Genomic DNA, 23,855 nt, shown 5'->3' on the forward strand with positions numbered 1-23,855 from the left:
AATTATTAGCTCACAAATGCTGTACTGCTACTGCCAGTCATACTGGTGGAGTTGCCACCTGTCAGGTTGCAGAGGCAGTAAAGTAAAAAGCGAAACATTAAGGATGTCAGAAGAGTGTTTACAGCAACCAGTCATGTATGCTCATCTGCATGAAAGAAAGAATAGCAGCTCAGTTTTGATGAAACCAGCACTTACAGGAAAACAGCTTCAGCTGCTCAGAGAAGACAGGAGAGAGTTTTAAATGAAGCCTCAAAAAAGCCTTTCAAATGATGCAAACAATTAAGACTTCACATAGCAATTTCTAGGAAGTGCTGTTGTTATACTGTACCTTGCCTATACCCAGGAGCAGAATGCATTGCAACAAACATAAAGAACATACTGAGATCTGTAGCTCTTCTTTCATGTCTCTGTTTTACTGTTTTCCTGGTTAAAAATAATAGTGTGCATACTTCACAGTACTTTTGATTTTGAATGCATCACAGTGATGTTTTACAGCCCAGCTGATGCTCTCTGTTGAAAGCAAATAATGCAACATTTGTTTGTTGCTTTGTGCTATGTTATTAGGTCTAGAGAGAAGAGCTGGCAGTGGGAGATTTTTTGCTGTACAGGATAAGCAGAGTCTTGAATCACCTTTCACAGAATGTTTTAGCTTTGCAAAACATTTTCCTCTTACTTGTACTTTTGTGGTTTTTGCTCTTCATGTAACAAGAATGGTGAGAAAGAAGCATCCTGATGCACTGCCAGCCTGAATCATCGTTCTCTAAGATGCCCCGAGTCAAATACTCAGGTATTATCTCCCATTTTACTATCTGCACAGCCACATACAGAAACCTGCCTCCTGCTCTCTGGGGTCTCCCCCTCCATCAGAGTCTCAATAAATGGGAACAGCTTCCATTAGTTCTCCTTTGTTTCCCTTTTCTTCCTCCTTGCCTCTTTGTGGAGCAAACTGTTTCTCAACTTTATTTAAAAAATAATTTTGTAATCAACCTCTCCATCTGTTTTGACCAACCACTCTCATTAAAACACGGTAATCCACATCACGGTGCCCTGAGTTCAGCAAGGGAGACCAGAACATCTTGCCTCCAGTATGTAGCTTCATCTCCCATCATAACTTTGAGTTTCCACTCAGGCTTCCCCAGCTGTATCTCTAAATTCACTGGTCCTATCTTCTGTAGGGCAATGTTTCATAGAAATTTAGTTTGAGAAAATCTCTCTCATGAAAAATAGATACCTTAAATTATTCAATAGGCATTTCCACTATCTCTTCTGTTGGAGTCAAGATGTTAGACTAAACAGAGCAATGGCTTGCTGTAACATACCCTGCCTTTTATCGTGTTTCTGTTTGGTTTTGGTTCTCTCCTCTGTCTTTGTCTCAACAGTAAACATGGTTACATTTGGAGCCCACGTAATATTGACACAGCACAACACAGTTGCTTTAGTTTGTTGCCATTTTCTCTAGTTTATTTATATTTCTTATGAGTATCCTAACAGTTTGAAAACCCCCTGGTGATTATCTTGACAAGAGCTTTTGTTGTTAATTAGGTATCACTTACAGATTATAAATATTCCCTTACTGACTTTTCATTCAATTATATGAAGACAGTGAGTATATATAGAATTAAATCCAAGCAATTTGCTTTAACCCAGCATGGTAAATAATAACTAGAGGTTTTATCAGAGATCAAATGCTAGCTGTTGAGCTAAGGAAATGAAACTAATTACAATTCTGGTGTTTTTAAGAAAAATGCAGACTTCTTCTCATGCCATCTTTCTTGGGGACCGTCTGTAATCAGAGCTCTTTGACTCTTGAACCTCCACTTCAATTTTCTGCAGATCCTCTGAACAGCTCAGTGGATATATACTTCAAACAGCAATCATTTCTGAGGGTGCTGGAAATACAATAATACTTGCATTACAGGGCAAGGATTATGTAGAGGGTAATGAAGAACAATTATTCAATCGGGATTATTTTTCTTTCAAGTATATATCAAGATCTTTGGAAAAGCAAGAAGATCCACCATCAGAATTTGCTCATGTAAATTATTCTAAAAGCTGGTTAGAGGTGGAAGAAAGGAAGTGTTTTTCCTACTTACTTACCTAAGATCTGAAATAAACTGCAGTAAATAAAACAAAACAAAAAATCATAAAACATCCAGGACAATTTGCTCCCCTTCATGTCAGAAATACAGCAATTGTTGATTAGATGAATAGCTGGGAACAACATCCCAGCATCTAAGTGGACATACTTTTCCCAGTTCAGTTTGAAATATCAATCTGTCTGATGATTTAAAGAAATATTGTGACAATATTATATTCAGTGATCCCTTTTTTCTCCTTATAGTTCCAGTGGTTCCCCAAAAATGTCTGTTCTGAAGGTGTCTAAAATAATAGCACTAATTTTCTGTCTTTTCAAGTGTACTAAGTTCATACCCTTTTACACAGCAAATCTGCAGAAAGTTATCATAACATGCATACAGATACTGATATGATACTGCCATTGATTGAGGAGCCAGCTTTTCAATGAAATAGCAAATTGTTACCTTAGCAACCTACCATCATAAGCCTAGATATCTTAATATTTCCAGAGAGGTACCATTTTTCATAGAGGGCATTATAAGTAAACAAAGGGCCAGGCAACTAAAAGTACTGTGAGTAATTTTTTCATGCTATCTGTTATTGACAGAATCAAGATCTCATCCTTTCTTTATCCTAAGCAAAACATTTCAGCTGTCATGTGGCTCACTCTCCCAGGTGAAGGGTACTTCAGAGCAAATACTGAAGAAGCTGCTACTGGATTTAAGCAAAGCTGTACTGTGCACACAGCTGAAGTAATTTTGACCAAATACCTCAACTCTTCCATAGTTACCTGAGACTATAACAAGCTTGAGTGACTTGAGGAATCACAATGGCACTATATGATACCAATCAAACATGTTTAGGGTCCATACAAAGCTCAGAATTATGATTCATCATTATATATATATATACATATATATATATGTAGAATTCTTCTCATTATGTTTTTCAGGCACTTATAAATCTCTCAGGTCTTACTGCAGCTGAATATATTCTTGTGCTCAAAAATTTCCTGAAATGACATTATTAGTAATTCTGTGGACTCATTTCTGTGAAAATTTTCTTGTTCACAAAAATCAAAGATTCAGAAGTACCTTAAAGAACACAGGTTCCATAAGGAGCACATATGCTTTTTCTCAAGAAGTACATGGAGAAATGAAACTCCTTCCATTTTTCTCTAATATTTTTCTCCTAAGTGGATTTGTATGGTACATTAAACTAAATGGTATTGACTTCATGTTCAGTCTAGGCCTTTGAAGTATACTGGATGTTGTTAGATATTAAGCATTTATGCTGAATCAGATGCCTTCTTTTTGCTGCACTTCTGATTTGGGCAATGTACCATGAACAATAGAGATGCACATACCAAAAATAATTGCACAGAGGTTCCTGAGGATGGGACCCAAGAGACCAGACTCATTACCACAGATTTAGAATTATACTTTGATACAGTTCAGAACTGTTATCATGCAAGGCCTTGTAACATTTTCCTAGAAAGCAATCAAATTTTCAGCATTTTCATAAAGAGGTGGCAGGAGAGCTGGCTGTAGAAGGATCGCCAGCCAGGCTGTGTGGCTGCCCAAATCTGACAGAAGATCCCACCAGGACTATCTGTGCCACCCTGTGCCTGCAGTCAGCCTACACCTCTCTTCATTAGGGTCATGTGTACCACATAATCTCTTTCTTAGTTTCAAGCATTGCCTTATATCTCACACGTGCAAAGAGTTCACCTTCATAGTCTCCCCTGCATTCCTACTAGTTGTTAACAGAAGATATTTTCTTCTCAGAGATCCTTCACCATTTTCCTTTTCTCATCTAGATAAAACACATAAAAATCTGTTTCTTACAGACCACTGGAAAACAACTTCCAAGTGACCCACACATTGTTGTTATGTTTTAATGACTTGCTTACCTTGCTGGACAAATGACATTCAAAAAGGGATAGCTGAGTCAGGTACAAAAATATATCACTGTAGAAATAAAAATTTGCAAATAGATTTTTGTGAAAAATATGGCAGGTGATGTGACTGATTAGCTTCTCGGATTAATAAAAATGGAAATTTAAACATAGGATAACACTGGGGGGGAAGAGGTGGGAAATAAAAAAAGGAATAGTTGCAAACTATTCCAAAAACAAAACTATTTATATTGCATAATGTCTCAGAGGGATGGCATGGATAAAATACGTCTGGAATTATGTAGGATCTGTAGTGCAATTCAAAAGCCATTAATAAGCTTTAACTAAAGAATGATTCTGTGAGAACTTGAGAAATGCCATGGATTCTTGCAACAGCAAATGACTCCACTGTGTTCATTTGGTCAAACGCCACTGAAAGCAAGTGCAGCCTCTGGGTGGAAATCACTGAATCACTGTGCATTATCTAACATACTGGAAAAGCAGCAGTTACTAGAGAGCACTAAGCAAATAAAAGAGTAGTGCTATTATATAACTATCACGGGATCATATACTTCCATTTCCATTAAAAAGGTGGAAACAAAAGTAATTGTAGAGGAGCATTTGAAAGAAACTCCTGAAATTATTTTAACAGACAAAAAGGTAGCAAGTAACAGCTACAAGAACCATTATGTAGACAGAAAATACTGCTTTAATATTGGCTTTTGCTATTTTTTCTGATTCTGCAATAAACAGAAGTTGTAAAAATTCTTCCAATTGCTTTGCTGACTTAGTGAGATTTTAGGCCGTGTCAACTTTGCTGAATTTAAAGCATCTTAATTGTAACTTACAGTATAGATTTGGAATTACTGCCGCCAAGAAACAAAAAACATTTTTGTCATTGTGTGGTCTGTAATATTCCATATTTAGATTGTCTGTACCCACAGCATTCATCTCCACAAAACAAAAAACAAAAAACAAAAAAAAAAAAAATACACCACATTTACAATACAGATAAACAGCCTCCCTCCAGGGCAAAATAAGAATCATCAGCTGAACATACCCTCTTTGTAAAAATATCTCCAAGATTCAAGATTATCTTCAAGATTATTTGTGTGCCTGATAGTCTTTGACAGTTCTGAGGCAACCCTTTAGCTATCCCTTAGAAAAGAGCAGCTTGTTTGGTACGCAATCACCCACCACATGGGCTAGCACGAGATCCAGCCATGAAAAGCCCAGCCTCTTTAAGGGACAAAAACCTGCAATGAGACTCAACTTATTTTCATTCAGTTTGATCGCTTCCAATTTTCAGCGCTTATATTTCATCATAGATTGCTGAAGACCTTACTATCAAAATACCATTCTCCATATAGATCAGGTTAATTTCTTCTTTTCTTTGAACAATGTTTTACCCAAGATTTTGTTTGAATCCACGAACTGACTTAAAAAAAAAAAAAAGAAAAAAGGATGAAATCATGCAGATCAAGAGTCCATTCTCTCTCAGCTGGAAAATCCGCCTGGTCAAGCAGTGCCTGACTACAATCGCATTTTGAAGCTGAACAAATTGACATTTTCAAAGTAGTTATTTTAACCATTGATTCTGCTCCACCCTGATTCCTTCATTTCTGTGTAATTTGATGTAGTGTCAAATGCTTTTTGAAGGTCAATATATCACACTGATATTAACAAGCCAAACAAGTAACATGCTCGAAAATATAAGTTTGTTAATGCTAAGTGGCTTGCCATTGCCAGATTGCTATTTTTTAAGGGAAATTTCTACTGGCCCCTCTACTGTTCTGTCTGAAATAGATAACAGGATTGCAATTGCCACAACATTGCATTTATTCTCTGAAATATATTAACTGTTTTTTTTTTCTAAAGTACTAAGAAAGAACATTGATGACTGACAGGGTCCCTTATTCAGCTCTTCCGGTACCTTAGCTGCCTAATTAAAAATTCAGTAATTAATGAACATTTGTGAATGTAAGTTCCAGTGGTTAAGCAAGGCAATATGAATTTTTTGATGGATAAACTTTTTTTTCAGATCTGTATTTTCAGTGTAAAACCTTCAGCTTCCTTCAAAGTAATTTATGTCAAAAGAAAATAATATTGTTTTACAAGAAAAATCCATAAAAAAGGGAAGTAAAAGAAATACATGAAAGATTTACCTCTGAGATTTTTTTTCTTAATTATTTGATGGCTCTTATGGGAGTCTGGTTAAGTGATGTGCTTTGGAACTGCTCTTTGAAGCTTTTAGCAGCAAGTGGCTTCCTCCCCAGCATGTGTTTTAAATGTGCTTTGCTGGATTGCAGTCCACCTGCACCAAACTGTGCTGTCCTTTTTACCCTTTCAATATTTTAAACATTTGACCTGCTTTCCTTCCTGCAGTTTTGCTTCCTAGAACGCTCTTGAAATAATTATGTAAATGTCATCTTAATGCATTTTCTCTGCCATGTGCATTTTCAGCCACCTTATGATGTTATCTTTTCAGAATGCCAGAAAAATGTGAACCAGATGTGCTGAGCACAGAACACCACAGCAGGGATTTCCCTCACAGCAATTACGATATGGAAGTTCTCAGGGACTCACCATGAAGTAATAAGGCTATTCTTAGTAACAAGAATGTAACCCAGGTAACAGAGTTTGAAGTATATTAAGTGTATCCATGCATATTTACCATGCTGAAAAAAACTTATATGGAAGAAAACAGTGCAATGATAAAAGAAAATCAAAATAAAAGTTGCCTTGGTATGTTACATTTTGCAACTAGTACTGTATGTTTCTGTAATTTTTATGCTTAACTCATTTTTTGCATCCCTTTTTAATATGAATTTGGCAAAAAGATGAATGACAAAAGTTGAGCTGAAGGTTGTTGGCATCTCATGTCACTGCATATTGACATTCGTCAGCCAGTTGACTCTTGAAAATATCCCAGCTGACTAAAGTTAGGTTCTATATTTGATTGCGAATGATCATTGTTTTAGACTTCCAGGATGAAAACAAAAGCAAGCCTTTCAATTAAAGGGTCTGTTGTTTGTGACTATTTGTTTATATGTCGGACCCATTCCTTAACATCACTGTATCCCATTTTTCAGTCAAAAATGCAAATAGCACTGACTTCTTTCAGTCCCACCATAGCTAAGCAAATTGTCCCATTCCCTATCCTCCATTAATGCTACATCTCGTCATAAAGCCAGTAATAAGAAAGTGACAGCTGCTGAGCGACTATATTTTCTACCAAAGCCCCATGAAGTGGAATATCTCCCATGATTTGACCCAGTGAGACAGCATTGCCAACTTCTGTGCTACTACCTACAACTTCTCAGTCACTGTTCCTTTTTAAAAAGATTGTTTTCATTTTTTCACACAGATTTATTTTTTAATATATAAATTGTATGAGTGCTGAGGGTACAAAGAGGAAAAAAAACGGAAAAAGTTCTAGTTTGACTCAGAGCATTAGACTCCTCCTGGTTAAAAATACAAGTGATATTATATTGCTTTTAGTAGAGACGTGGAGAACTTCTGCTTTGAGGTTTCGATGGTGTTTTTTTTCTTTTGCTTTTTAATTATGCTTATACTGGTTCTAAGCCTTGCTTCATAAAGTCTGCCACAGACTTTAATGGTAATTCTATCTATTGACAAAGTGTTGGAGTTGGCCTTGAGCTCACACACACCTTGCCATTTGACCCATGTAAATTATAGCCAGATTAAGATATGCCATGTCTTATTACCTTAATGGTAGCTGAGTTAGAGAAAGTTGCTCTCTAATGCACAGATTTCTTTGGTTGTTAATGACTCAAAACCACTTGAAACTCCTGAGTTCCACTTAGCACCAAGTCTGAAGTTTAAACAAAATTGACTAAGCCACCCTGAGGCAGACAAGTGTGACTATAGTTCAGTGTTCTGTTTCTCCTTCAAGAGGATGAAATTTTCTATGGTAGAAAAAGCAACTAGAATATTTTAGAAAATTCTGTCAAAAACATATGGAGATTTAATGTATAGATTTCTAAGTGTAGTTGTAGCTAGATTACAATAATAGATACTAAACACATTTCTGAATTGATACTGAACATCTCTGATATGGACTAACATAACTGCCATGTGCAATGCTCCCTTATGATGGAAAAGTCACTGCTGCAGACTGTGAAACAGTGACTATACACAGTTCCAAGATTTGGTAGAGGTTTGACAAGGTTCTAATAGACTAGAAAGAATATTTCAGATAGACAATGCAGGGATACAGCGTGAGTATAAAAGGAAAGCGAGCACAGGAATATGTCTCTGAAATCACTGGCAAAATTCCCACTTAATTAAAAAGAGCCAGAACATCATTCTAGATAGTAACAAGTGTATGCCTGTTGAAAAATTGCAATGATTTTATATTTCTGGCTAGCTTATAGAATCTTAGTTCTGCTCTTTTATGCAAACAACTCTGATGCAGTGTCCAATTAGCTCCAGTAAGCTACTTTCTGCTTGGCTGATTCAGTGTGAAGGACTCACCATTACTGCCTATGGTTATAAGAACGAGATTTGAAAAATATTTATAATAGGCACTGTTATCTTAAAACCTGGTATAGCTGGATAAAATACAACTCTCCAAGTCACGAATAGATTTTTCAGTTGTCCTCAGAAAGCATCTCTGAAACCAAACTGATGTTCTAAGAAGCCTGGCTTGATTTCAAGCCTCAGGGCAACTTTTCAGCATCCTCCTTTGTGTCCTTTTTTTTTCCAATACCTGAAAGAGAAATATCTTTACAAGGGAAATCCAAACAGAAGGTGAGACTAGGCTAAGAGGAGCTTGGGAACACAGAGAAAAGTACAATCTGAGGAAGAAGACTGTGCAGAAAGGATGTTTCTTAAGCTGATCTGGTTCTTCAAACCCTTTTCTACTACTATTTCCCAGTGGCATTCTACAGTCCTCTCAACAGTCCTCACCTTTTGATGCTCAGCGGTGAAAAAGTACTCTTCTGGATCATGTGGGCTGACAATGGCTTTTTGCCTTGTAAAAAAACAAGCTGTACTTGCATCTCCTTTTTTGATTTTAAATAGTTATTTAATTTTGTATGCAAATAAAACATAGCATTAAAAAAAAAAGTGCTTGCAGATACCTAGACATGCCCTACAATTCCTTTAACTTTTTTTGCACTTTCCCTGCAAAAGTTGTTTCTGTCAATTTATTTTCATTTCAGCTGAGCAAAAAGGGAAGGAAAAAGCAGGTTGACACAGATGGTTGTCAGCAAAGTGATGACTGCAGCTGAGAATGGGTGTACAAAAATATACAGCTTGCTAAACTGCGTATTGTTTAGCTTCCATGTATATCAAATGCCAAAAGAAATAAAATTTGGAGAATATATTTAGAGTTCTTTTTTTAAGAACAGTTAAAATAATTGTTTTAAAATGAGACAGTGGTTATATGCAAAGGAACTACAATGCAGGAAGAAAAAAGAAAAAAAAGGAACGCATCTTTCATCCAAAACTTCTGTAAAAAAAGAATATCCTCTTTAATGCACAGCTGAGCCCCTAAAGAAGTTATGTGGTTTGAACATTCATATAAGCCTTTCAGAAGTGCTGAGCACTCACAGTCACCTTGATGTCACCCAAGGACTGATCACAATACTTGAAAATTGGACCATTAATTTAAAAGTCTGAGTGCAAATTGTTGAACCCCATCCTTAAGCTTCTGTTTTATAAAGGATCTGTTGGATCTCACAACTGACCTCAGTGTTGTGCTCTAATAGACCACATAAACTTAGTGTGGATAAATATGTAAAACAATCTAAAATCATCTTCCTCAAGTTTATTAAATTCCTGCCAATCCCAGGGTGGGGTCTTTGTTCATGCTGGAAAGTTGCAACAATATAGGTACAACTGATGTTATTTTAGCTTGGATCTATCTTGAGCTAAGGCTAAGCCTAAGGTAGACACGCTCAAATCGATTGTAATGTTGCCTGTGTCAATTTAGCTAATTTAAATGTACATGCATTAGCAGATTGCATTGGTTCAACCAGATTGATCTTTAAATTGCTTTGTCTAAAGTTGTGCCTTCTCTAGGGGAGACAAGGAGTGTATTTGGAGCAGTGGGCTGCCACAACTGTTTACCTTTCTCTGCCTGTCAGTTCTTCAGAGCACTGCTCCAATCACTCAGTGTCTATGTAGCTATCAGTATAGCTGCTTATCAACTGATTCTCATAAAGCTGTGCTAGAATTCCCTGAACTTCCCCAGAAGGAAAGCCATTAAGTTACACACATTATTGTTTCAATTCTACTGAGATCAGTTAAATTTTACTAGGCATAAATGTGGACCACATCCGATATAAATCATTGTCAACATATGATTTTTACAGTCAGAACTTAGGCAAATAAATCAGTGATGACTTTTGAGTGTTTGAAATTCTTTCTGCTCCTGTACAGCTGCCCCTATAAGCTCCAAGGAAGAGTGACAAGCAAACATAAATCCATTTTAAATTGCATGTCCTCTCCCTACCAGCTTTCAGAGCATTGTAATCTCACCTTCATTCCAGTGGGGTAAAAAACAGGTACAGACAATAAGCATGAGATAATGAACTTCTCTTACTTTGCCTGATTGTAATAAATGAGGTTATTTTCCCCCCTGACTCTTGGAATTAGATGTGACACAACACCTTAACACAATCAGCTTGTTCTGAAACCCTGATAATGGGAACCCATCTGCTTAGAGACATAAAGGAGAATTCATTATATGCCCCGTAATTACTTTCAACGCAACATAAAGAGATTGCGCGCACTGCTTCTTAGAGTTAAATATGCTGTCAGAAAGAATACCTTTCTGTGTAGGAATAAGAGGGATTCAAAAAGGTTATGGCTAATAATGACATTTAAAGTTTTTCACAGAAAAAAAGAAAAGAAGAAGTATATTGTGCCTTATCTTCCTCAGTACTAACTTCAGAGAAAACCAAAATCTCTGCACAGCATTTCCAAAAAGCTGCTCCTGAATACATCAGCTGTGGGCAATTCTTTTCTATATCTGGCTGTATTATGATGGACAATAACTTGTATAAAGTGCACATTTTCCTGCAAAAGAAGGAAGGATAAAATGACAGATTTTGAGATCCATGTTTGATGCCTAATCCTTGCGGCTTCCTCCCAAAGCTGGCAAAGCCTCAAAGTCCCATGTCAGGAAGGAGATTTTGTACATGATTGAACACCAAGTGTTAAGGCCACATAAAGAATGGTACTGTCAGGCTCTGGAGTAAAATTTCTTTTTTTCTTAATAGAACAGGACCTTGAGGGATAAAGTGAAATGAGCTAGATCTACTATTCTGAAACAGGTGACTGGAATTTAATCTGGGAGGGGCAGGAAAGAGCAAAAATAACAATTCTTTGTTCTTTCTGACATACCATCCAGATATCTTTACTAATTGCATTTCTTCTTGTGGTTTTAGTAATAAAATTTATACAAATATTTACAGTGGATGAAAGTATCTTTGTCTAAATGTCACTTATTAATTGTGTTTTATCCTTTGAATGGTACTGTTTAAATACTTTTTTGATTGTATTTTCACTTTATGAGCTGAAGTTCTCCAATGTTTTTTCCTACTTCCATTTATTTATTTATATATTTCAACCTAATGAAACATGGCATGCTAAGAGGCTATTATTTTTGCAAATCAGTCTGCGTCTTAAACTGCCTAACTCTTCCTTTCAGCCAGACATGAGGTTGCTAAGACAATTAACATGCCTGAGGTTGATAATAGGCATAAGCAATTTGCCAGATCAGACCTTATGTATGAGATCATGCCAATAAATTTGAGATACTCATCTTTGTCTTGGCTCTTTACATCTAAGGCTTTCAAGCTGAGTGAAAGTAAGAATATTCTGGATACAATGCTGAAATGATTTGCTGAAGGATCCTGTATCAGATAGATTTTCCAAAAAATAATTTATTCTAAACATTATTAAATATCACCCTCTTGAAGGATTTACCTCTAGGCCATATGTGAAATATGACTATTTGGCCTTAATGGACATTTTTCTCTATTTTTCAATTGTACAGTGAAAGCTTTCACATTTAATGTAGTTAAATAAATGACATTTTAAAAACAATGACATTAATGATAGATTCTTGACAAAACTACAAGTATAGTTCTGTCTTCTGAGTTTGATGGTAAAGCTGCCACTGTCTTCCATGTGGCCAAGATTTTGCACTCAGAGTCGTTAAATTCTGCACTTAAAGATTCCTCTTACATTTACATTTTTTATTGTCTAGAGGATGATAGAATTTTCACAGGAGTTGGTAGAAAGCTGATTTGTGCTTAAATGTGTCATGAGCAAAACTTGGACAATTACTTTGTTCAAGTAATCTAGGACTTCCCACTGGCAATACAGCTGTCTCCTAAAGTTTGGCCAAGAATGGTGACCACTCCGATACAAAAGTGCCCAGGGATTTGCTGGAAGGCTCCCAGAATTCAACAGATTCCTTCTGTGGCTCTTCTGTGCACTTCCCCATCCCCAGCCCTGGCCCTGTCCACCCACTTCCCCCTTGCTGCCTTTGCACATGCCTCTGCCCACTCCACGTGCCTTCCCCAGATTCCTTCACATTTGAAAGACAAGTGCACAGTGAAGGGGTGCAGATTTCCACACATTTTGGGAGAGGAGGCATGTTACTGATAGCTTGAAAAGTTCAGACCTATCCAGGCCAGAGGTCTGACTTTATAGTGTACTTTACAGGATTCCTGGAGGCAATTACGAGTTTAGCTGAAATATTTGCTTAGCCTTAAATGCTGCATGCATAAACTATTTATAAGTAGTAACACTGAACTCAGTATTTTTTTCAAATTCTTTCAAGAAATTCAGTCAGGCATATGCTTGAAGGCAACTTCCTACATTAATTGCTGCTTTTTAATGCTGTTTCTTTTAAGATAAGCCCTGTGAGTTTGTACACTGTCAGCCTGTGTTGTCTGTTCTGCTGCTAAACACAATTGAAGAAAACTTATTAACAGACAAATATGTTTCTAATATTAGCTGATATCAGCTGTCTAGTTTGTCAGTCAGAAAGAATGATGGATGGCCACAGGGGGCTATCAGAGATAATGGGTATGCAAACCATACTGCCATCTAATACTATTAAGTTTTATCACACAGATTTCAGCATAAAAACTTACCATTATAGTTTCTATATGTCAAATAAAAAATCTTGAAATATTACCTCTCTCACTAAGTATTTTTGCCTCTCTACCAGAGGCAGTATATAAGGTCCAAAAAACACTGTGTTTGAAAATATTGCTGTCCAAAGCACAAAAGTTGTCTAAAGGTAATAGATGGGCGACAGTTCTCGTTTTTAGAATGGACTGCTAAAACATAACAGAAAAACAAGACAGTAACTCATTTTGGCTGTGTATATGGATTCTTTAAATGACATCACTGGTATTACGTGTTTCAGTTAAATCTCTAATGCAGTTTTCTTCCTTCTTCTGTGGCCTATATCAGTATGAGTGAAAGAAAGGAAAGAAGGGACCAAAGCAAGAAATCATTCAATATATTTGTTACTTGTACGATATCTCCATCTCAAAGGAAAGTTCCAATTAAAAAAAAATCCTCATGTTATTTTATTGTGAGCTTATACATCCATGACAGATAATTGCTGGCTCAGCTGCCCAGAGAAGCTGTGGTGCCCCATCCCCGGAGGCGCTCAAGGCCAGGTTGGATGGTGCCCTGGGCAGCTGAGCTGGTGGGAGGCAGCCCTGCCCATGGCAGGGTATGGGAACTAGATAATCTTTAAGGTCCCTTCCAACCCAAACCATTCTATTTCTCTATGATTTCTATGAGTCATGAAAAGGTAGCATTTCAAAACCGAAGTGTCTTCTGATGCAGAATCTGCCTTACAAAGATTTCTTCAAATTTTAGAGAACAAATTCAGATTGCAAACTCCAGTGAGGTCCCATTCCACAGTTCTGCCAGTTCTTTTTGTGCTCAATTTGAATGTCTCAAGAAATTCTTCCCATTCAAGCACAGACCTGTCAGAGACTTTTAGATTATCATTATCTTCAGCTCTAACAGCAGGCCACAAAGCACATAACAGAATTAGATTTTGTTTTGTCTCATGTTGTCACATAACCTGACACATCAACGTGAGTACATCTCACTTAATTTACCCTTCACTGTTTTTTAGAATGGCTATTAGCAGGAAGTTAATATCTATATCCCTATTTTGTTCTTGAAACACTTCCTTTCTGTCCCTGTAGTTCTGCCAGTCTGGCAATATACAACCCCTTAGTATATACCTTTTCAGTTTTCAATCAGTTTCTGATACTTTGGTCCTTGATAAAAAAGTCTGGAATTTGGTTTCTTCAGTCCTTAAAATTTCATCAGATATTAGTTTTGAAGTCTACAAGTTTTTTGGCCTATGGAAAATGTGTCATGTGTAGCTGTAATGCTGTTATCACCATCAATCATCAGGAGTAATCTGAGAAAATCGATCTCTTTATTATTTTAGAAATGCTGTAATCAAAGTGGATAATATTATAAAATTCTTTAAGATCCCATGCAATCTTTTCAAAAAATACATCCGAAGATACCCATTAGGGGAATTATGAACTCAAACTCTTTGACTACCCTACCTGTAGACCAGCGCTCTCCTTGAACCCAGTAGTTTTGTCCATTTGTGTTGGATGTGCCTCTGATGTGTTTACCTACAAATGCAATAATGTTGACAGAAGTTGCAGCATTAATGCATGATCTTCATTTTTCAAAAGAACCAGTATCTTTTCCCCCTCTGTGCAAGTATATGCAGAGATTTTTGAACAGAGGGTACATGTTCTGTTTTCAATAATACTTTAAGATTCATTTCAGTATTATCCAGTTCATAAGTCTAACTACTGATTTCATAAATATAAAGAAGGGATAGGTAATAATACCTAGTAATTACGAGTTAACCCTGTTGAGAAATACAAAGCAAAGAGAGCTATATCATACACTGCCAGCAGTATCAGTGATAGTTTTGCATTCTGGGAGGAGGGACAGAAATACAAAAAGGTCAAAGACTAAATCACGGGGTTGCAGAGGGAGGTCACATGGGTTGCAAGGATTTGCTGCTTTCACAAAGGACACTGCAATCAGTAATCTGCTGTCATGCAGCATGTACTGCTCTTTAAGCAAGTCTGACACTGATGTATGAAAGGCACTCTGAGCAGGGAGATAAAAAGACAGTAACTACAAACATGAAAAGTACACAAGCTGTGATGTGATTAAAATAGCATTAACACCCAGACCTTACCCAAAACATAGAAAAAATATGGAAAAAAACAAAAACAAAACCATTGTATCACACTATGGATGGCATGCCATAGATAGAGATGTATGGAAGATGCAAGAGACAATGGGCTTAAATTATTAAATTACTACAATACAATTTGAATGAAATATCACTGAAAACAAGGAGCAGCAGAGAACATCACCAGGCGATGTAGACCTGAATGGGCATCCACACCCACACATTTAATTTGTCCATGAATTTAAATAGTTTGTCTCCTGCTAGTCATGTCCAGCAAGCAAAGTTAGATCTATTGTTAGTAATGATATCTGAATAAGTAAACCTAAATCAGTGTGAAACCTCAGATTTGCAACTCCTCTGCTGAACTAGAAATGATGTGGGTTCACATGTTTGAATCCCATATGGACAGTTAGATCAACCATAAGAGCTCATGCTGCTCCATTCCTCCCCAGCACTAATTGCATTTTCTAATTAAATATCAGTGATGGGATAGGGGGACTCTGCATACTACCTCCCCAGATTCATTCTTTGAGTCTTAATCCAAGCAGGCTTTTATTCTATTCGAGTAGCTCTCTTTTTATTTCGAAGGCATAAGTACTTATCTAAAACGGATTCATCTGCCTGGATGAAGCCCTTCATTTAAACACTGAGCTATCTGGACATAAATATGTTAAATAAAAATATAAATAAGTTACCTCCTTTTTCTTTTAGCTCCTTGAATACGAAATATTCCTACAGACACTTGCTCAGACTCAGACTGTTGACACATCACTCTACCATGTGTCACACCAATGTCTCGCAATGTTGCTATGACTCTTGTCAGAAGTATGACATGGCACATGCAGCTGAGTGGCAATGGTCGATTTCAAGAGCTGTAGATTTGCAGCCTTTGAGAGGGGAATCTGAAGGCAATTTCTCTTCATTTGTGTAAATGTAAAGAAAAAAAAGAATTTCAGAAAACGTGCACAGCATGCTGAGTTTATGTGTAAAAATATTAAGTAGCACACTGAGCAGCGAGCCTGACCCTATACAAGTCAGGGTAGGACTCCCACTGGCAGGATGAGGGGAATATTTCCCCCAAAATCTCTGCGACCAAAGCTAGCTTGGTTTCCATCCCTTTTCTCTTTCTTTGTGGTGGTAAATTTCCAAACTTCACAAGTCCCTACAGGTATTTTAAGCTGGGTTGCAAACTTGGAAATCAGAGTAACTAGCTCCCTATTCTTAGCCTTCAGAAGCATGGCTGCCTCTATTCTCAAGTCAGACACGTTCATGGCTTAATGCTCCCAGTCAAGGAGTGACATGTCTCATTCTTACAGCTGCATAGGCAGACAAAATGAAAGAGTCTAAATTGCAACAAAGATTTTGGTGGGAAGGGGGTCTCTTTCTCTCTCTCATTGCCTCAATAAAAAGGATGCCTGCACCTATTCTGCCCTTAAGAGTAATTGAGTTAAAACAATCTCACTCACTTCTATTCCCTCTTTTGTGAGCCATATCAGATGCTCTCAGGCATTTGATGCTGAGAAATGCACTTTGCACGGTTACTCAGCAGCACTCCAAATCTGTAACAATGCCAGGCTGTAGCTGGGTGAAATCTGAAGCTGAATGTTTCAAGGGACCATTATTACTAATGGGCTCTTTTATTAGAAACTTTGAAATCAAATAAAATTGGTTGGAATTTAAAGTGCAAGGAAGAGAGGCATTGAAGTTTGTGAGCATCATTAAAGAATAATATTACACTTTTATGAGACACTTTGGTCAGGTTACAGCTCATCACAGAGCAGGCAGTGAGGATTTTCAAAATCAGACAAGTATCTTAGAAACACAACGTAGGCTTCCAAGCTGAAATACTGCTTCAGCAGTCTGATGTAAAGTATCTGGTGAAAAAATGCTGCTCTCCTATGTGTTTGTCTTGCTGCTAAGTGACAGAAGAAGACATAAAAGTCTTGGAACAGAATCCAGTTATCCTGCATTATATCTTGCAATGTTCATATGCCAGTATCTACATTATCCCCATGCTAAGAAACTCCATCTAAGAATATGGCCTCCAACACTACACAAGCATCAACGAGGAAATATTTCTCCAGAAAAACAATAAAGAACCAAAACTATAATAAACGATAAAAATGATAAATGCCAGTGCATTCACTTTCACAAGGTGCCAGTCCCAAAAATCTGATGAAGTTCAGGACTTAGAACTTCTAACCTGCGTAAATTTTTTTTTTATTTAAAAATAGTGTATCCAGGTGACATAGCTCATACTTTCATGGAAGCAGAAAGTAGCAGAAGGATTTATACTTAATGTAAAAGGGCATAATGGGTAGCAAGGCAGTGGTAAAGCAGGTCCATACTAGAATAAGAAGCAGAACTCAATTTTCTGGCTCGTCCTCAGCTATCTGTCCAATGCAGCCATGTGAGAAAGACAGGTTGGCATCAGAATCACAGAATCACAGAATCACAGAATGGCCCGGGTTGGAAGGGACCTCAAGGATCATGAATCTCCAACCCCCCTGCCACATGCAGGGCCACCAACCTCCACATTTAATACTAGACCAGGCTGCCCAGGGCCACGTCAACCTGGCCTTGAACACCTCCAGGGATGGGGCATCCACAACCTCTCTGGGCAGCCTGTGCCAGCACCTCACCACTCTCATAGTAAAGAACTTCCCCCTGACATCCAACCTAAATCTTCCCTCCCTCAACATAAAACCATTTCCCCTTGTCCTGCAATGTGCAGAGTTCACTTCAGAGAGCTTAAAGAGTTTGGGATATATTAACACTGAAAGTTACATTACTCCGCATATTTTTAAATTTCACAACAAAAGGCAGAGATGCTTCACTATTGAATTTTGACCATGTTGATAAGGAAAATATACATCAGTGCAAAGAACAGAGCTGAAAGACAGCTATGTTTTCTCATAGCTGCTGCTATCGGAGCTGTTAAGAATTTAACAATACAGACACTATTTTAAACCTCACAAGCAGAAATGAGTCAAGTAATGCTCCCCTCAGTAAAGCAACTTGCATATTTCAAGAATACCAAGCAAAACAAGTTATTATCTGTAATTTGTGGAAATATATAAGGGATCTCAGGCAGAAATTCACAATAAAGAGCAGGAGTATGGTTCCTGCTGCACTGTCACTTTTGCTAGGACAACCTATTTAAAAAATATTTCCCAAGACATTACAAGCTGCATGTCATCCAGTTCTCTGTTTTTCTTCAAAAACAGGATGGAAAACTCTACCCTATCATTAGAACTCCTCCATAGGCACAGGTGTAATTATCAGAACCAAACTTGCGTTTTCACAGCCACTCTGTAAATGCATATTGCCTCATCACTGCGAATGCATATGAAATGTATCAAGTCATATTTGTATCTTCCTCCTCACAATTTAATATATCTACAGAAACACCCCACTGCGAGGATGTAGAGAACATGTGAAGGTATGTAAGTAAGTGTTTTGGATTGGTCCCAGCTGTTTGGAGCCTCATTGGATATGCTGCACATGGACATACAGACAACATTAGATAAGGAAAGAAATGATGTGACTTCGTGCGAGGTATTCTTCTTCACTTGAAAGAAAAAAAAAGAAAAAAGAAAAAAGAAAAAAGAAAGAAAGAAAGAAAAAAGGAACATTCAGTCCCTATTTCTTAACTGAGAATCTCCAGAATGTAGGTAACCTATGATTGCCTCAGTACCTTGTCTACTCCAGGGTTATTAAAAAGAGTATGTATGCCAATTTTGGGGTAGGGGGTGAAAAAGTGCATAGAACACTGCTGATCACATTTATGTGCCAGATCAATCCTTTCACCCTTTTTGTATTATTTCATTCTGTCTGCAATACATAAAATAGAAGGAAATTCAAACTTGTACCATGCTTAGAAGCCTTAAGATGCAGTTATAGCAATGTAGTGTCTAATAGCAGTGCATGATGTGATCACCAGGTGTAACAAAGCAATCTCACAATTTAGACAATATGGTATTGATCATAAGGCTTTCTATTATAATTCTGTACTGCAAAGTGTATCTAGTAATTCAGTGCCAAATACTAAAAGAGGAAAATAGCTATTGATTAAATAGCTGAAAATTTAAAAGGCAGAATAGATTTTTACATTTGTCATTTCTTACATTTGTAAGGATATGTCCCCATTCATGCAGGTTCCTGGGGTTTATGTAAATGCCCACTCTGCTACTAAGTTTATAAACCATAAAAATTGGTTTCTTAGCTTGCAGAGGTGAAAGCTAAAGCATTCCTGAATCTCTTTATCCTGCAGATTTTCAGATGTTCAGGTTAGTTTGTTTGCTCTCCCAGGTAGTACTGCCTTCACTTTCAGTAACTTGGGTACTCAGCAGTAGGAAATCTGACATAGGTCATAGTAATAAATGTTGGAAAGTGATGACATGCTTTTGGTGAGCTGCAGTATTGTTGTGAATGGGTCTGGGTAGATGATGTCTTTTAATGTATGATAATAGAATTCAATTACATTAACGTAAAGAGCATAAGGATAGCTGAGTGGATGAGACCAAAGTTCTATCTAATTTGGAGGCTTGCCTTGGATGGCAAAAAGCAGTGTGTAAGTAGGAAAAGTTTGCACGAAACAAGAAGGCCAAAAAGATCAAGATGTGGCCCCTCAGCTTCCAGAAATCAATCTCTGAGTGACTTTAGGTGCTAAGCATGTGCTGGGCATTTAATATTTAATAACCACTATAACCAATTTGTACTTATGGCCTCCACAGATTCTATGGAATGGTAACACAGCTTCATTAGATTTGCTCAGTAGACAAAAAAAATCAAAAAACATTTTCTTTGTCTCCTGAAACTTCATAATTTTTCTTCTTAAAGTGATTTGCTGTTTCTTATTTATGCTCTTTCTGCCCTGATCTTAGCTGTTGCCTTATCCCAAGTCTGAAAGTCCCTGTTCTAGGACTGTCCCCATAGAAGTACAGAATGGAACTATTACTGAGCATGTTCAACTATTAACTACACACTTTCTTTTTCATTGATGATATAGATGATATATAGAATGATATAGACATCAAATTTTATCTATCATTTCATTGATCTTTATACTGTACATACACTTCATTACATGGCGTTATCCTTCTGCTATTCTCTGAATAACCTTTACATTTGACTGTCCTAGCTGCAAAATTTATCATCCCAGTGTTCAGTCCCTTCTATGGAAAATAGAAAAATATGTGGAACAGCACCCTACAAAAATTCTCCCTCCATATACAAGACTGGGTATTTAATTTCCAGCCAACTGTATGATCTCCTAATTTTACTGCTAAATATCTTTCACTCCACATTGTAATTTCTGACAGTGCAACCAGCAGAGAAATCAAATGTGGTGATCTGTCATCATTATGTTCCCTTGTAAATATTCACTAGATGTCTAGGATGCTCTTTGCTTTTCTGAGGAAATATGGCAAAAGGTCAAGGTTCTTTGGTTGCCTTCTTGCAAGTGTGGGGACCTTCTGTTTCCAGCCATACTGAGTGAGAACAGAAGACACTCATTGGTAGCTACAATATTTGATATCATAATTATATCAGCTAAATTCAGTTGTCCAGAAGTCTTAAATATAAAACAGTCATCTAGATGTTGTCTATTATCAGGATGGAGAGTGATTTTCTTCAGAGCGTAATTCATTTCACCTTTGCATAGACATAATTAGATAGATTTACTTCCAAGAAAAATAGCTTTCAGATAACGTCAAAGACTAAATCTTTGGTGAATGGTGAATCTAAATGGTAAATCTCACCATATATGCTCACACTGGAAGAAATGCCTCTGGAGGTACAACATCATCTTAAAGCATAATTTGCAGTATGAGCAGCAGTTCTAGTACAAGCGTTGTGTATACATTGTTCTGTATTCCTATGTGTACCTCTAAGTGCTCTCTTAACTGTTCATTTTCCTCTCTGTCTCTTTTTCTCTACCTGAACAGAGAGCATCCCAAATGTTTTTTTTTAATATATTAATAGGACTGGTAGGAGCTACCTGTTGTTACTTTGGATGCAAAGTTTCTCTAATGGATTAGACAAGCTATAGGCACAATTGCATGTGCTTCATTTCATTAAGAAGTCAAGCTAAAAATATTGATATCAAGTGTAGTAATGTCTAAGTTTCAGCTGGGATTAAATTGTTCTCCTCAGAGTGTCTGGTATGATGCTATCTTATGCTTCTAGGAGAAAAGCAATATTGTTAACACAATGATGCTTGTGGTGCTACTAAACAGTGTCATACAGTGCTAAGTCCATTCTCAGCAAAAGGCTGGGAAGGAATAGAATCAAGACAGCTAACTTTAACAGGCCAAAGGAATATCCCATACTGTATAACCTCAAGCAGAAGGAGTTTTGAAAGTAGTGGAAGTTCATCTTGCTCTCTCTCATGCTACCTGAGGGCTCACTGGGCATCGGTTGGGGGGATTGTGCATCACTTGCTATATACACATATATATAGCCATGACTATTATCCTTTTCCTTTTTTCTATCTTAATAAATAGTTTTATCTTAACCTCATGTTCTGTTTTTGTTTTTTTTTTTTTTTCCATTTCTGTCTCCCATCCCACTGGGAAGTGGGGGAGTGAATGAAATACTGTCTAGTGCTCAGCCATGTTGCCATGTTAAATTACAAGTAAACACTGCATTTCTAATACTTCCTGTTATGCATTCTTCTCCTGTTCTTTTCCTATCATTCCACCTTTCCAGAAAGCATAAAATGGTGAATGAATAGCAGGTATGTAGAGTCCATGAAATATATCCGTAATCTGGAAAATAGAGTCAGATTTGATCTTGAGTTCTTCTGATAGAGAATGAATTATTAAAAAGCTATTGTCTGCTTTAGAATGACATTCTGTCTGAACATATTGTACTTTGTGCACTTCAAATAGAAAACTAAATGCAATAAAACTTAAATAAAAATAGTCCCATTTTTAAAGCTGCTTACTGCATCCATTTGATGATACTCTATCCACACACTATTTTACTGCTTTCACTAAATAATTAGTCAGTTAATTCCCCAGGCTGCATTTGTGGACATTTGATTCTGCAGCAGGAAATAGAAAAGGTTAAATATATATTTAAATTAAAAAAAAAAAAAAAAGAAAAACCACAAAAATGACAACAAAGAGATGTAGTTACAGCTGATGTGTTATATTTCATAAAAACAATTAGTTTTCAAGTCTTAAAATGGTTTTCTTAGTTCTCTGACTTTTAAAAAGCTCTTCCAAACACAATTAGCCAGCTTTATTCTTGTAGCTATAATCTTTTATCATCTTAGTAAATCATTTTAATTCATACAGATAATTGGATTTCTAAATGTTACTTGCAAGATAATTTGATATGCTTCTCTTGGAAAATGATTTACATATAAGGAGCTTTATGTTTGTTTTCTTAGTGCTTCTGACATAACATTTTCACATACATTTCGATGGGTTCCTAGGTGACTATTAGGAAAATATCATAGTGAGAATATTCCTCTCATCATGCAGTAGGTATTTGTTGTCCTTCTTCTATATAGTTGAGTTCTAGTTTCACTTTTGAAAGATTAAGCAAATTGGGATTTCCTTGGTAGAAAATAAATTATTGCTTCACTTAACATGCATCATAATGGCTGAAGATCTGTGCATAATCTCTGATTAATCTTTTTATATATGTGTACTGTAGGGGAAATATTCAGTCATAGGCTGAACTGGAGATTGAACACCTGGTGAAGGAGTGTGGCTGGCTCAGGGAGCACAGGCAAATTGTTTGCATGATGATCAGAAGTGGTGAACGCAGAATGGAGCCAGCCTAGGCTCATAGAAGGGCCAGCCACTGAAGCAAGAGCATCACTTGAGCCTAGGCTGCTTGCTGAGGAGTGCTGCATGACCAGAGAGTGCTTTTGACAGATGGGTGAGTTCAACTCTTCTTTCTGTGTCTGACTATTGTTTTACCTGTGAATGCTTTGCCTGGTATTGCCAAGAACCTGTCAGAAGCATTTTTGCTTCTGTATGAGCAGAGCATATATTGAAAATGAAGCTCTGATTTTTTTTAATATTTATTTATTTTCTTGAAATAAGCTGTGTGCATGAGCAATGAAATTCAGAGACTACGCAAATACTTTCCTCAGTCTCAGGGTGTCATGTTTACATCATTCTTACCATATTTTTAGAAAATTCCTCATGAATGATTGGAAGACAATTTTTCCGTGATGCGTGTGATACAGTTCTGCAGTTGTGTTCTGAATCCCTTCTGCAGAATAAGGACCTCTTTGTGCAAGGAAAAGAAACAAATGTTCAGCAGTTCCCGGGGATTTACTGTTACCTCAAAGACACTTTTGGAAGTCATCACTACAGGAGTAGCTGCTTAACACTGAAATGACAAATGCAGATTATAATGCCAAGGCAGAAAAAAGATGTTCTATCTATGAAAGCCCAGGATAACAAGAAATGGCTATACTGTATGCCAATATCATCAGGCATTGACTAGAATTTAGTCCCATAGCAGTAAGGAGAAGCAGATACATCTGCTCCATTCCCACCGAGGTTTGTAAGAGTTCAGGAAGTTCTGACAGTAATTAGCAGAGATGAAGAAGAACCTGAAACCAGCACAAAAACCCAAGCAGATGCAGAGCAGACAGGAAGGCCAGTAACA

The 23,855-nt window shown here is 37.1% G+C and overlaps 1 long non-coding RNA gene across 1 annotated transcript; it reads right to left on the minus strand.

The window, feature by feature from the left end:
* Nucleotides 1-1,490: 1,490 nt before the first annotated feature.
* LOC122178391 lies at nucleotides 1,491-14,946 on the minus strand. The gene is made up of 3 exons (XR_006178307.1): nucleotides 14,863-14,946; nucleotides 14,566-14,637; nucleotides 1,491-1,889 (listed from the first exon to the last, which is right to left on the minus strand). It is a non-coding gene; the product is annotated as an uncharacterized LOC122178391 (long non-coding RNA).
* Nucleotides 14,947-23,855: the final 8,909 nt, after the last annotated feature.

This window comes from Lagopus leucura, unplaced genomic scaffold, assembly GCF_019238085.1.
Source record: "Lagopus leucura isolate 7727_CA_CO unplaced genomic scaffold, USGS_WTPT01 Super-Scaffold_100001, whole genome shotgun sequence".
In the NCBI taxonomy this organism is placed as follows: domain Eukaryota; kingdom Metazoa; phylum Chordata; class Aves; order Galliformes; family Phasianidae; genus Lagopus; species Lagopus leucura.